At 41.7% G+C, this 14,894-nt stretch overlaps 1 long non-coding RNA gene across 1 annotated transcript; it reads right to left on the bottom strand.

Moving 5' to 3' along the window:
- Positions 1-11,609: 11,609 nt before the first annotated feature.
- On the bottom strand, positions 11,610-11,971 carry LOC145420545 (uncharacterized). Its single transcript, XR_013901868.1, has 2 exons — positions 11,728-11,971; positions 11,610-11,645 (listed from the first exon to the last, which is right to left on the bottom strand). It is a non-coding gene; the product is annotated as an uncharacterized LOC145420545 (long non-coding RNA).
- Positions 11,972-14,894: the final 2,923 nt, after the last annotated feature.

Below are 14,894 nucleotides of genomic sequence, written 5' to 3'. Positions count from 1 at the left end.
CTATAGGCAGCCTTAGCTTTCCTGATGCCTCTACTCAGGTCTGCCCTGGCCGCCCTATACGCAGCCCTGTCCCCTGACTTGAAGGCAGTGTTGCGGCTTTTTAGGAGGGATTGCACTTCGCTATTCATCCAGGGTTTTTGATTTGGAAACACCCTGACCCTTTTGTTGACGGTGACATTGTCAACACAGTTCCTGATGTACGAGAGTACAGTGTCCGTGTACTCCTGGAGGTTGTGGCTGGAGAATAAATCCCATACAGTTGTTGAGAAGCAGTCCTGCAGTTGAGAAAGGGCTCCTTCAGGCCAGGTTTTTTATTGTCTTTGTCTGGGGCTTTGTTTATCTCAGCAGGGGGGTGTAGGTGGGGGTGAGGGACATGCAGAGGTGGTCAGATCCAGCCAGGTGGGGGAGGGGTGTCGCTCTGAAAGCATGCCTGATGTTTGAATAGACATGGTCCAAAGTGTGTTCTCCTCTCGTAGCAAAGTCCACGAACTGGACAAATTTAGGAAGCACAGTCTTTAGGCACGCTTTGTTAAAGTCGCCGGCGACAATAAAAACCCCATCGGGGTGGGCAAGCTGTTGTTTGTTTATGGTGTTGAGCAAGAGGCTGAGAGCCGTGCTAACGTTAGCATCCGGCGGTATATAAACAGCTATCACAATAACTACTGTAAACTCCCTCGGGATGTAAAAAGGTCTGCACGAGACTGCCAGAACCTCCAAATCAGGAGAACAGTGTGTGTGAATGATCCTGCTGTTACAACACCACTCGTTATGCACGTAAACACATAGCCCCCCTCCTCTGCTTTTACCTGAGTTGCTGTTTCTGTCATGCCGGTGTAGCGTGCGGCCTGCTAACTCGACTGCAGCGTCGGGAATCAGCGGGTGAAGCCACGTCTCCGTAATAAGAATAATGCTGCAGTTACGTGCAAAGCTTGTGTTGGCTATCTGTAGCTCCAATTCGTCAAGTTTGTGGGGTTGTGAATAGATAGGATAGGTAATTCTCAAGCGGTGTTGAAAGCCAATGAGTAAAAATGTGTTTTAAGATGGGATTTGAAAGGATTGACGGTTGGGGCCTTTCTAATGTGGAGAGGTAAATCATTCCACATTTTCGGCGCCACAACCCCAAATGCCCGGTCACCTCTGTGAACCAGCCTGGCCAAGAGCAAGAGATCACTTGATCTTAGAGCTCTAGGGGGTATATATGGCTGCAGTAAGTCAGACAGATATTCTGGAGCCTGACCGTTCAGCGGTTTATAAGTCATTAACAGAATTTTGTATTTAATTCTAAAGCGGACTGGGAGACAGTGAATTGAGGTGAGCACCGGGGAAATACGCTCGTGTCTCTTTGAACGTGTCAGGAAACGAGCTGCAGCAACACTGGCTAACACCTACATATAGAGAATTACATTAGTCCAGTTGAGATAAGATAAAAGCATGAATTGCCCATTTTAGGTTTTTAAAAGATAAAAGGATCTCACCTTGGATAAGAGCCTCAATTTAAAAAAAAAGGACCGCTGTACAACAGAGTTAATTTGTTTCTCAAAGGTAAACTTACTATTCAGAATAACCCCCAAATTTTTTGCATGTGGTTTAACAAAAGGTGCTAAACTGCACAGGTCAAGATCTGAGGTACTAGAATTGCAGCTTGGTCCAAAGATGATCACTTCAGTTTTTTCCTCATTAAAATTAAGAAAATTTGAGGCCATCCAGGTCTTAACTTCGCCGAGACACTGAAATAAGGATTCCAGCGAAGCGGAGGTTCCTTCTTCTTAATGTTGAGCAAAATAATCCAGGTGCCTTTTGTTTTTACAGACTGTGTGGCTTAAATCGTGACCTTAATGTGACCTTAACCCTATGGCAGTATTTTCCTCTCCAATTTGAAAATTCCATTTCAATCTAATTTAAACTTTAACTAGACAGAAAGATTCAAGAAGTGAACTTTATTACTGCTGCCACTACTGTAGAGGAAACATGCTATAGTGAACAGTTCTGAAATCTCATAGCTTTTTTTTTAATCAAACATTTTGGCAAAAAACTACCAGTAGGGCCATTCTTCCATTGTTCCACGAAGTCATGAGAGTCACTGTGACCCAACATGAACAACACCAGTAGCCTGAAAGAGAAATTGTATTTTTCTCAGTGTCATCCAGAAAGTCACTCATAAAAACTGTCAATGTGACACAGTTTGTAAACAGATTTCTTTGAAAAGGCTCACATCGGCTTGTGCACATTCAAGGCTTTCTGCAATGCCAGAGAGCTGAAGATATGTAATTTCTTGGATCAGTGAAGTACAGGCTGATTTGATGTTTGATTAAATCACTGATTATCATCAACTGTGATGAACTAAACCTGCACTGATATACATAAAAAGTCCACTCAGTGCCCAAGGGGTTACAAACAGAAGTGCAAGAAAGCAATGCTTTAAAGAAATTTGCCCTTAGCTCACATAAGCTGCAATAATGCTGAACATAAGAGGGCAAAGGATTACTGGCACCATTGGAAAGATGCTGTTTTGATCTTCTTGTTACCCGGAAAGTTAAAAAAAGAAAAGAAAAAGATGACCGAAAGAAAGGGCATTATTTGAATACTTATCTTAAATTGCAATACAGTTTAAGTTTTATTTGTCATATATTAGGTAACAATGGCACATCACTACTGGCACTGAAAATCTTAGGCTCAGAGTCCCCTCAAAGTGCACATAGAAAAACAAAATTGCATATAAGATAAAAATAAAATGAACTATATAAAAAAGAAGTTTTATACAAAAAAAAAAAAAGAGTAAAATAAATACAGATTACTAAAAAAATACTGTAGCACAGGGGTGTCAAACTCATTTTGGGTTAGGGGCCACATACAGCCTAATTGGATATCAAGCGTATTTACCTATAAATAGTAAGTCCATGTTTTTCCCTTTGTTTTCATGCAAAGAAGTACATTAGAAAATCTTCATATTTGATTGAATATATTTTTGCAAAACTCAACCTCAAATGAAGTGTTTGCACAAACGTAAACAAAGCTTTAAGTAAAAGGCATTTGAAACTAAAAATATAGTATTGTACTTTAACATTTATAACATTGTGTGAATAATAGGATTCCACCAAACAAAACTCTTTTGTAGGAAAGCTGTTGACTTGCATTAAATTGAATATTTTTTAATTGTTTATACAGCAAGAATTCATTTTCACAGAGCTGTGTTCTTTAAGTGTAATCGGTGTCTGAAGCAACAATTTAAAGTTGGAGTTGGTCATTTCTGGAATACTTCGTTTTTGCTTCTGAAACTTGGCATCTTTTGGTCTGCACAAGTGCATCAATATCAGGTGTCATGTCCTAACTAGCAGCCAGTGTCAGAATGTCATGTAAGTGCTTATGTGTGAGCCTTGAGTTTTGTTTTATTGAGAAACCTTGTTCACAAAGGTGGGTTGTCTCAAACATGCACAAAATTTTTGCAGCCAGTGCTGTTAATTTGGGGTACCCTGGCAACAGATATTTATAAAATGCGTCCAAACCTACTGAGGGAAACTTGTCCTTCAAATCTGCATCACATTGCAAATCAGTTAGCTCTAGTTGGATGTGGATGGCCACATCAGAAGCTTTGAGTGTGAAGGGTGAGCAAAAAACTGCAAATTCTGTCTCGAGTTCACCAAAGATCTGAAACAAACTAACACAGCAATCCTGCAATATTGTCTTTATACAGTTTCATGTAATTAATGTCTGTTGCACATACCTCTCTTAGGCAAATGTGCAGGGTCACCACTTGACAGCTGTGTCTCCCATGAAGTCAGCGTCAATTTGAATGCACATATGCTGTCATAAAACTGTGGGACAACTTTTTTGCGGCCTTGCAACATTTTGTTTAGAATATTCAAGTGCTCATTTCCACCAGAAATGCAAGATCCTGCAGCCATTCCTGACACTGTAATTCCATGACTGGATTTCCTTTTTTTTTCTCCATGAGTTGCCCGATTTCCTCACGTAGATCAAAGAAATGCCTCAGCACAGCACCTCTGCTTAACCCTCTTACTTCAGTGTGGTATGGCAGGGTATGAGTAACGTGATCGTCACTGAGAAGGCACTCAAACTGGCAATGATTCAAATTAACAGCTCGGACAAACGCCTTCATGACGTGATCCATTTTTAACGGCTTGCAACACAGTGCCTCCTGGAAAATACAGTGAAATGTCCAGAAACTACCTCCGGTATTAGCGGCTTGTAACATCACCATCTGTAACCAGGCTGACGACGCGGGACCAGCCCACCCTGCCTTTGTCCGGCGCCACAGAGCCAAAAATGTCCTCCGCTGTTTTGGTGTCGGTCATAGGCACCAGCTCAAGGAACTTCTCAGTGACGGTCAATGTCTCATCAACTCCACGAATAAATATCATCAATTACAACAGAAAATACAAGAAATGACTTTGTGTTTCAACTGGCTGTCTAAAAGTTCCAATATCCTCTCTGCCATAGTATTTCTCATCAGACTAAGGTTGGCAATTGCTCGTCTTTTCTCAGGACACATGAGTTCTGCAGCTTTCATCGTGCATCTTTTAACGAACTAACTGTCAGTACACGGCTTTGATGCTAATGCTATTTCATTAACAATTACGTAGGTGGCTTTTACTGCTGCTTCTCTGACCTCTTGGCTGCAGGTGAGAATTGACTGGTCTTTCCTCAGACCCGCCAGCAAGGGGGGTCTGAGGAATGTCTTAACCTGACATTCTTATCTTCTCACTCCTCAGTTGTCCTTGCAAAATGTTGTATTTTCCACCACGATTAGTCTCATAATGCTGCCGACAGCAGACGACACTACAGACACTTGTTGATTACACACCAAGCACACAGGTTTCCCATTTATCTCTGTGAATAAATGGGAAGCGGTCCAAACACTACACTCGGTATCCACTCTTCTCCTTTTTGAGAAAGACATTTTGGCTAATAAGGGCGTCAAGGTGAGTAGAGAAAAGGTAGCCTGCACCATAATTAGCTGCATTGCAACCATCTGTTGTTCAGACTGAGTTGCTGAGTGCACCTCCCCCCTTTACTAGCACAGTGCGCCCCTCCCTCCTGACTAACAACCTTGCGGACGATTTAGGAACTGCATTTTATTATGGACTTCGCTCATGTCATTTATGACTTTTTCTTTTTCTTTTTCTTTGAAAGTTCATCCAGCTGGCCGGATTGAATCCGCTAGCGGGCTGGTTTTGGCCCGTGTGCCGTACATTTGGCACCCCTGCTGTAGCAGCTGTAGTGCAGAGGTAATGGCATAAATACTCTGGTAGGAAGCTAAATTGTTTTTCACACAGGACATTTTGAAGTGGTTTAGGTAAACCTAAGTGCTAATGAGTCTTAATTAATCTGATTAGCAACAACTGTTCTCCTACGCTGGCATGTCAAACTGGCTGCTATGAAAAAAGTTCACTGACAAAACTGATTCTTGTTGGTTCCTTCATAGTTTATCTTAACTAACAGGTAAGCTCATCTCATTAATGTTGTTGTCTAAACAAAAATAATAAAATGCATCAGTTTGAGGTGATGTCTTCCCTCCTCCTCCAAAACATTCAGCCTGATGCATGATATTCATGTGCTACAAATAATACCGTTCAGAGTCAGCTGTAGGCAGCTACGCTGTTGCGAGTGCTCTTCTCTCCACTCCTGACTGATTAGGTATTATTATCTTGTTCCTGTTTGAGCCGCTCCACTTTATTCCTGTAGGTGTCCAGCTGGCAGCTCAGGCAGTGGTTCTTCTCCTTTAAGATTGCTGCTTGGAAAATACCTTCACATTTATATGATAGGAAAGCAAACAACGACCCATCACAAGGGTTTAAACGAAATGTTGACATTTTCAGTAACTTCTGATTAATGACTACAAAATGAAACATCTGTCAATTCAAGTCTACAGACTTTGTCCTGGAGCTAAATATCAAACAGAGGCATTAAGCAATGGTATCACATTTTTTCATAACACTACTGCACAATTACTTCTTTTTTAAACTCGAAAACAGGAGAAGTATAAAGAAACTCTCTTGAGACAAAGAACCATTTTGTTCCTTTTTACATGTCTGAGCCAAGTGTAGGGTATGGGAGTCTTTAAGAAATATGTTCCCATGCAGGGAGTGAAACAATCCCTTTGAAAAAAATGTCAAAAGTGCCTTTTATCTCTAAATAGGCTTTTGACTTCAATGGGATTCTTGTTCTATACTTTTTGTATTAACTTTCCTGAAAAGATTTAATTCACTTTGACCTTAGTCTGACTAAAAGCAGAACAAAGCCAATTTACAGATTTTGATCTCAACTCCACGGATAATATATTAATAAATGCCCCAAATCTGATTTTAGCTACATTGACAAACAAAGACTTGAAATTCTAATGCAATCTTAATTCTGAATTGCGTGGGTAGGAGTTATCAATTTTTATGGTTAAGAAACGGGCAGTGTTAAAGTGGAGGAATTTACCTTCATTGGTTAGATATTAATAATAACATCTGCTCCTCTTTTAAGACACATACTGGACAAGATACATTTTCCACATACAATTACAGCCAATTTATTAGGTACATCTTGCTAGTACTTGGTTGAACCCCTTTTGCCTTTAGGACAGCCTTAATTTTCTGTGACACTGGTTTTAACAAGGTTCTGGAAACATTTGATTTTGGTTCATTTTGACGTGACAGTATTACACAGTTGCTGCAGATGTATTTGTTGCACATCCATGATATGAACTGCCCAACCCCAAAGGTGCTCTATTTTAGATCCAGTGGCTCTGCAGGCCATTTAAGTATAATGTTCAAGAAAGTGACACATTGCACTTCCAGAGATGCTCTTCTGCATGCTTGGGCTTTCACACAAGGTTAATTGAGTTATTGTTGCCTTGCTATTAGCTTGAAGCAGTCTGCCCATTCTCCTTTGACCTCTGATATCAGCAATATGGAGAACTGCTGGATACTTTCTCTTTTTAGGCCAATTTTGAGTGAACTGTAGAGATGGTTCCAAGAAAACCCCGGTTCAGAAATATACAGACCAGTCCATCTTGTAACAACAGCGTTGCCCTGTTTAAAGTCACTTAAATTACCTTTTTTCTCCCATTCCCTGTGGCTGAGTGTATATAAATGACATTGTCTCTGTAGAAGAACCACACCGGCCCAGCCTGGAGAGCAAACAACCTGATCATTGCATATCATGGTTGTTATGAAACCGGCCTGAACATTCAAAAAACTTCTGTCCAAAAGTATACTTGAAGTTAAAATTATTTCACCAGCTGCAGTCTAAGCCTTCCAGCTGCTGCCTGAATCAATTCAACTGTTTTGTGACCACAAAGCCTCCCCTGTTCCCTGTTATTTCCTCTAATAAATGTAATCACAGTGTCCTGCCATATACCTGTAGCACCTGGTCTACCACACAAATCAGTCTGCTTCAGGAACTATGTATTGCTAACTGGATTAAATGTTCTGGACAACTGCAACGTTTTAATACAGAAAACTGTCGGTTCAACAAAATATTGGACTTTTATTTATTTGGCTGGGCAGTGCTTGTACAACCTGTTGTGTGCAATGAAATGATATTAGTTATTTACACCGTGAGCGTCACATTTTAAATGGTAACAATATACTGTTAATTTTCCCTGTCCACTCTGCATAGACACTCTCATGGCTTCTATGAATGTCGAATAATAATTTGAAAGTAATGTTTTTTTCTTTCTCAAGCTATGTATGGAAACATGATTAAATTACTCACTCTTGGAAATTTGAAAAGTGGTATGAAGACCCCAGCTTATGTGACAGAGGTTATATGTTTTCTCCCAGTAGTATTCATTGAGGCAGGAAAGGACTAAAGATGGTTTTGATTGGTTTTATTAACTCTCTGCTAAAGCAATTTCCTCTGCGCTGTGTCACCAACGGCAACAAGCACATGTACAAGTATACACGAAAATACACCATGCTGGTAGGAAACCTTTCTCCCATTCATCTCTTGTCTCTGACAGAAAACCCAAACTTAGCTTCCTATCAGAGATGTCTTCCTCACCTTCCTTACTTATATCTTACTCTACATACATAATTTGTCAAATTTGACAAGCATAGCCCAGTAGTACATATTTTTATTAGAATAAGCTTCAGCAACACTGGCATTATTCCCTGTTTAATTTTCTGTTCTTTGGTCACACATCAGTGCAGGGATTCACTTCAGTAATAATAACAAAGCTCTTCGCAATATGATGCCTAAAGGGCAGAGCGTTCCTTTAGAAAAATAGATTAAAAGATTAGCTCTATTTCCTGTTCTGCACAGCTTGTTTATCCCTTATTGTGTTCCCTCTTTCTTATATCAGATTGCAAATTCTTTTCAGATGCAGTCCCTTGTTCAGTGTCAGTTTATGTGAGTAGTTTGGTTTTTTTTTGCCTTGGAGGATATCCTCTGTCACAAGCAGCTGTAACCCGGGGTTTTTTGTTTGTTTGGGGTTTTTTGTGTGTTTTTTACAGCCAACTTGATTGACCTTTTTTGTTTACGCCTTCTGCGTTAGGCGACGTTGTGGACCAGTTCTGTGGGGCAACAATGAAATCTGAATTATGTTGTGAGTCAAACAATACTTTTAATTTAAACTGTAAACCTTGAAATTTCAGCCAAGTCAGTTTAAATGTGTTGGGAGAGTTTCCACGAAAAATTCATTTAGCAGCAGAAACAGTTTTGTTATTTTAAATTCAACAGAAAAAATCTTTAGAGTGTAAATGAATTTACAGCGAAAGTGTATGGCAACTCCACCACAATAAGTAAAATAAATTAGTGAAAAGTTTAACAATCTCCTCTTGGAAGTTCCTTTCTTACCAATGAACTTGTTAATTCTCCTTCAGTGTGCCAAACAAGCAATCCCTTAACTTCAATAGAACTTTGGGGAAGGAGACCTAGAAAGTTGCAGGGAGTCAAATCTGGTTATTGGGACTAGTAAAAGGTGAATACTGTCAAAAACCTGGTAAAAAAATTGTTACTCAAAGGCCTTAGGCTATTGCAACATAACAAACTACTGACATTCTTAACCCGACAAACAATTTAATGGTGGATAAGTGTTAGGATGCCTGGGTCGTTGACCCAGGGTATTTGAGTTTATTATATTATTTATACTTTTTAGTCTTTGGTTTCTTTGAGTTCTGTCTTATGGTTTATGTCTCTGTCTTCTTTAGTTGCTCTGTCTCCCCTATCACCTGTATCCCCTTGTCTAGTTCACGTCTCTGTGTGTCCTTAGTTCCTATATCCCCGTGTTCAGTCAGTGTTTGTGTCTGCCCTGGTCCCACGTCTCTGTTCCCTCTGTGGTGCCTGCCTGTGAGTCTGTGTTATGTTTCCTGTTTTACTTTGAAAGTCCATGTCTGATGTTAATGTGTCTGGTTTTGCTTCCCCTTGTCTCGTTAGGCCTGATTTGCCCCAGCTGTGTTTCCCTCCTGTTACCCATTCCCTGATTGCTCCTTCTGTGTATTTAAGCCCTGTGTTTCTCTGTGTCTGTGTCGTGATCTACTGTTTTCCTAGCTGTGTGTTCTGTCATTCCTCCAGTTTAAGTTTGTTTTGAGTTTTTTCAGTTATGTTATATTTTGAGTACCAAATTAAAGCCTTTTTGAGTTCACGACTGTCTCCGGAGTCTGCACCTTGGGTCCTATTCCTGTCTGCACACAGCCACACCTAACAATAAGCTTAAAAAAAAAAGCAAAATAGCAGGAATGCTATTATTTAATGGTTTTTTTTTCATGGACAGAGGAATAGAACGTTATGATTACATCTTGAAATTGTCTTGAAAGTCACTGTGTTATTAAGGGTACCCAAGCTTATAAATAGTACTTTAAGTACTCCTATTTCAGTACTTCAGCTGTTTATTGGTCAAATTGAAATGATCCTTGGAGGCTTTATACTTATTTATTATTACTGTTTCCCAAACTACAGATATCTTTATGCTAAAACTGTCATGAAATGCAGAGAATTGACTGATAAAATAAAATGTAACGGAACCCACTGAGCTGCTGATTGCACAACCATGCTACACCTATGTCATCCTAGGAGAGCGTCATCTCCTCTTTTCCCCTGACTTTCACTAGCTGGGCCCTGTTTCAGGAAGCCGGTTTAGTGGAAAAACTGAGTAAGTATACCCTGAGTTAACGAAAACTCTGGGTTTTCGGTTTCACAAAGAGAGTTCAGCTGAAGCCTGAGTGAGTCACTATGACGACACACGCCGTGAAGCTAACCTGCCCCCTAGCAGGTTTACTTCAACTAACCCTGACTGACCCCGCCTCTTTGTCGGAAACCTGACAGCAGGAAGTGTCAGACATGGCGTGTCCCTTCCTTGAAGAGCCAGTAGATCTTGAAGCCCAAATTCTCCGCAGAGCTCTCCGCCGGGAGAGAGTGATCAGAGCGCGTATGAACATCTTATCATTACCTGATGATTTCCTGTGCGAATGTTACCGTTTCTCAGCACAATCTATAATTTATTTGGATAACATCCTCAGGCCATATATTGCGCATGTGACACATCGCGGACATGCGCTCAGTCCATTACATATTCTTTGTACCGCACTCCGTTTCTTTGCAAACGGGAGCTTTCTGTACAATATCGGTGACGCTGAGCACGTTTCCAAGGCTACCGTCTGTCGGGCAGTCAGGAATGTTACAGTTGCACTGAAACGTCTCCTGTACTCGTTTGTGGTGTTCCCCGGTCATAGACCCACAAGATTTATCAAAGAGGGATTCCACAAAATTGCAGGTATCAGGATGAACAAAACTCAATGCATGATGTGGTGATACGTGAACTACCACTCAAATGGTACATAAATTTCCAGGGTTCCCAGGCGTGATTGGCTGTATAGATGGCACTCACATCCCAATCATTGCACCCTCAGCAAATGAAGGAGACTATGTGAACAGGAAGTCCGTCCACAGCATCAATGTACAGGTACATAATTCCCTGTAGCATTTCACACCAACAAGTGATGGCATCATGGTAATGGATGCTAATATGTGTTCTCTGCACTGGGCAGATCATATGTGATGCTGCCAACATCATCACAAATGTGGAAGCCAAGTGGCCAGGCTCTGTCCATGACTCACGAATCTTCCGGGAATGTACACTGAGCACCAAATTTGGACATGGTGGGTCGAAGTAACTGTGAAATATACAGAGACCAATTGCCACAGGGACGTTTGCACTGACATGTATTCTTCTGTCCTAGGAGAGTTCACTGGCCACCTGCTTGGTGATAGGGGGTACCCATGTCTACCCTATTTGCTCACCCCTTACCCTGACCCTGAACCGGGCCCACAGCAGCGTTATAATCTGGCCCATTGCAGGACACGGGCCAGAGTTGAAATGACCATCGGAATGCTCAAGGCCCGGTTCCAGTGCCTTCGTGGACTCAGGGTCACCCCAGAAAGGGCATGTGACATCATTGTGGCATGTGTGATCCTACACAACATTGCCACGATTAGAGGTGAACAGTGTCCAGCTGAACCAGACAACAGCAGTGATCCACACAATGAACATCCTGACCCACCCACGAACGTACAGGATGGGCGAGCAGTCAGAGACACCATATGTCACAATCATTTCCTGTGACCCGTCAACCCAACATGTTACAAGACAAATACACAGATACTGTGGTCAACTGCCTTTATTGGTCACCCTGTATGTCCTGTACACAAAGAATAAATGCGTATATTAGTATGTTGTACAAACACTGACATGATTCGTCCATCTATGATCACTCCACCCACCCTTAACTGTTGTTCCAGCAGTACAATCTCCAGCTTCGACTTTTGGATCTGCAGCTGGAGGTGCACCATTTCCATGTCGCACTTTCTTATCTTCCTGGCCAGATATGTCTTATACAGCTGCTTCACAGGGAGCTATTGCAACAAGGGACATAGCATTGGCATCCATAGTACATGCCTACTTAGGTTGGTTGTAAATCAGTGCTGAACAACCCACTGTAGAAAGGTTCGTTGTAGGAGTGGCTGGACCCTCTTCCTCTTCATTTCCAGCATCACTCTGCCGGGGACATAGTAAGTCCATGGTGTCATCATAGTACCACATTGTCGTCAGTTGTTATATTTTCCACTGTACACTGTATACCTCATAGTGTGGCTCTGTTGCGGCCTCCTCTGTAGCAGCTGTCACTGTGTCGTCATCATGTGCCTGTGGTGGAGACATTTAACAACATTGCTGTTCTACTGTTGACACATGTAGTCTGTGGAGTATTACGAGTACTCACAACTGCATGTCGGTCTGGCTCAACAGGGGGCTGCACCAGATGCAGTACACCATCACCGTCAACTGGAAGAATATGGGGTTCATACAGGTCACTCATGACTTATGTGGGCGCAAATGGCAATTACCAGACATACCAATCACCATACACCTCATTGTCAGTATGCTCTCAGAGACAACCGACACTGAGGGGAGGCAAAATCAGTAGGTGTCAGGGTGGAAACGCTTTTATGAGCTTTATGTTGCATTGAGGTATATGTTCATATGTTACACTCATTGGGAAAGGTACGGAATGTACTACTCGCTCTGTCTCTGGGAACAGGGAGCTCACCCTGTGGGAGGTTAACACACACACACACGCATGTATGCAAAATTAAAGGACACTGCTATGCTCATAATAAAGACGTACCACTGCAGCTCGGTGTGTGTGTGTGTGAGTCTCTCCCTGGGCCCTCACCCGTGCAGCACGTTAACAGTTTCCAAGTGTCTCAGTGTTGTTTATTCACCTAACTGTTTGATGACTGTCATTCTCTGTCAGTAGGACAGTAACTTCACTACGACATAGTTCATTTTGGTCAAGGTGACTGTGCAGAATGGATGTATGCACATCATGTATTGTTTTGGATTTACCCCTTATGTAGGCACTTGTGTCTTGCGGGGTTATTGACTCAGAGGATGTCCCCGCAGAGATGCCTTCAGCCACAGGGCGCCCACTGTTTTGGCTGAGGGCCAACTGCTCAGCCTCTGTGAGTGGTGGTGGTGGAGGACCCCCACCTGTTTTTCGGGCCTCCGCTTTTTTTCTGTTGGCCATAACGGGTCACATTTGGGCATACAGAGTAAGCAAATATGTACTTGTAATGTGCTCAGATAATTTCAATAAGTGCTTACAGAAAGAAAATTAATGTAGCCTCTAACTGCAATTGATTTACATGGGACAAACAGACCAAGCACTATGGCTCATAATACAATTACACCTTACCTGTTTGGACTATATTTTTATATTTCATTTTTACTTGCTGCCAGGAACGTTTGGGGCCTGTTGGGTTGCACCTGCGCTCACATCATGTCACAAAATAAAATGTATAAAATAACATATGATAAAATAACATATGATAAAATAACGTGTTATATGGGTGGAAATCCCTCGATCAATGTTTAAATTAACACTCACGCATTGACTCTGTCGGCTATGTTTTGCCATGCATGCTCCCTTTCCTTTGCAGCTGCGGCTGTGTTACTTTTTTTCTGCATGATGTGCATGCTGTCGGCATATGCTGCCATCAGAATTTCCGCCTCGAGCGCTGTGAAATACGTCGACCGTGCCTTCTTTCCCTCCGTCTCCATGGTGACTCGCTTAATCTGTGCTCCACTAATCAGGGCTTTATGTATCCTCGTGCGCGCGGTTAACTTGGGGTTAAAGCAACTCCGCGTTGATTGAACTAATTGTTATCAGCCTTTCTGAAACCGAATATTCCGAGTTGGACAGTTCGGGGTTACTCAACCGTGAGTGTCGTTTTTCACTCTGAGTTTTCTAAACCGGCTTCCTGAAACAGGGCCCTGCTCATTTAACATGTTTGTCTTCAGCAAAACAAAAAGCTGGCACCTGGTAAATATCTACACTTTATGCAGACTCTGCTGCCATCCACTCGAGCACGCTGGTGCAAACCATTGCATAAAGTCCTGCACACAGCCATCTGTTTAGCGTCCTTGGGGATTAAGCTCAAGGTCAGCAATAGCCTAAATGCAGCCACGTAATCTTTAAATATAAGCACACACCTGGACTGAGTCAAATAAATGACAAAATGCGCACACATGTATTCCACATTTGTCAAGACTGCACCTGAGGAAAAGGGTAACAAACTCACATTTGAGCTAGAAGTGAGAAATAAAATGACCCGCAGTGTTTTAGTCGATCACAAACACCAAATGACTGCAGTTTGACAGCCCAAGCTATTGCCACATTTCCCTTTCATACTGTTTTGTCAGATTTTCAAAGGCCTTGTTTGTATTTTAAGAAGAATAATTAGTTTGGCATCCAAAGATATTCTGTGACAAATAATATTTAATGCAAAAATTTCCCTGTTGTGGGATCAATAAAGTCTTATCTTATCTTACATAATAAAGCTTACGCCAACAATTTTTACTTTGTTTAAAAATGTATGAGCTATTTATGTTCTATATCATAATGATACATGAGGGACTTCCCATTACTTCTCCAAAATGTTCTGTAATCCAAAATCTTTGTTTGTTTTGCTTGGTTTTCAACACAATATCCAAAGACAAAATCAAATTGTGTCAAAATATTAATTTGTGGTTTGGACATCACCGTGTCTCATTGAATATTTACCATATTATGATTATTGCTTTGTAAACACACACAAATGATTTGGTCTGTCCTCTTACATTGCAAGGATCAAGGTCCTTCCTAGACCGTTTTGTTCCTTCTCTCGTTTATGCAGGTGTAAAACAGGTCATACGGGTCTGCATTTTTTTCTAGCTAGAACAATATCCATCCATTGGCTTCCGCTTATCCTTTTCATGGTCGCGGGGGGCGCTGGAGCCTATCCCAGCTGTCATAGGGCGAGAGGCGGGGTTCACCCTGGACAGGTCGCCAGTCTGTCGCAGGGCCAACACACAGGGACAGACAACCATTCACACTCTCATTCACTCCTAG

Source organism: Astatotilapia calliptera, chromosome 2 (assembly GCF_964374335.1).
Source record: "Astatotilapia calliptera chromosome 2, fAstCal68.1, whole genome shotgun sequence".
Classification (NCBI taxonomy): domain Eukaryota; kingdom Metazoa; phylum Chordata; class Actinopteri; order Cichliformes; family Cichlidae; genus Astatotilapia; species Astatotilapia calliptera.
This window is presented reverse-complemented; position numbering and strand designations above follow the sequence as displayed.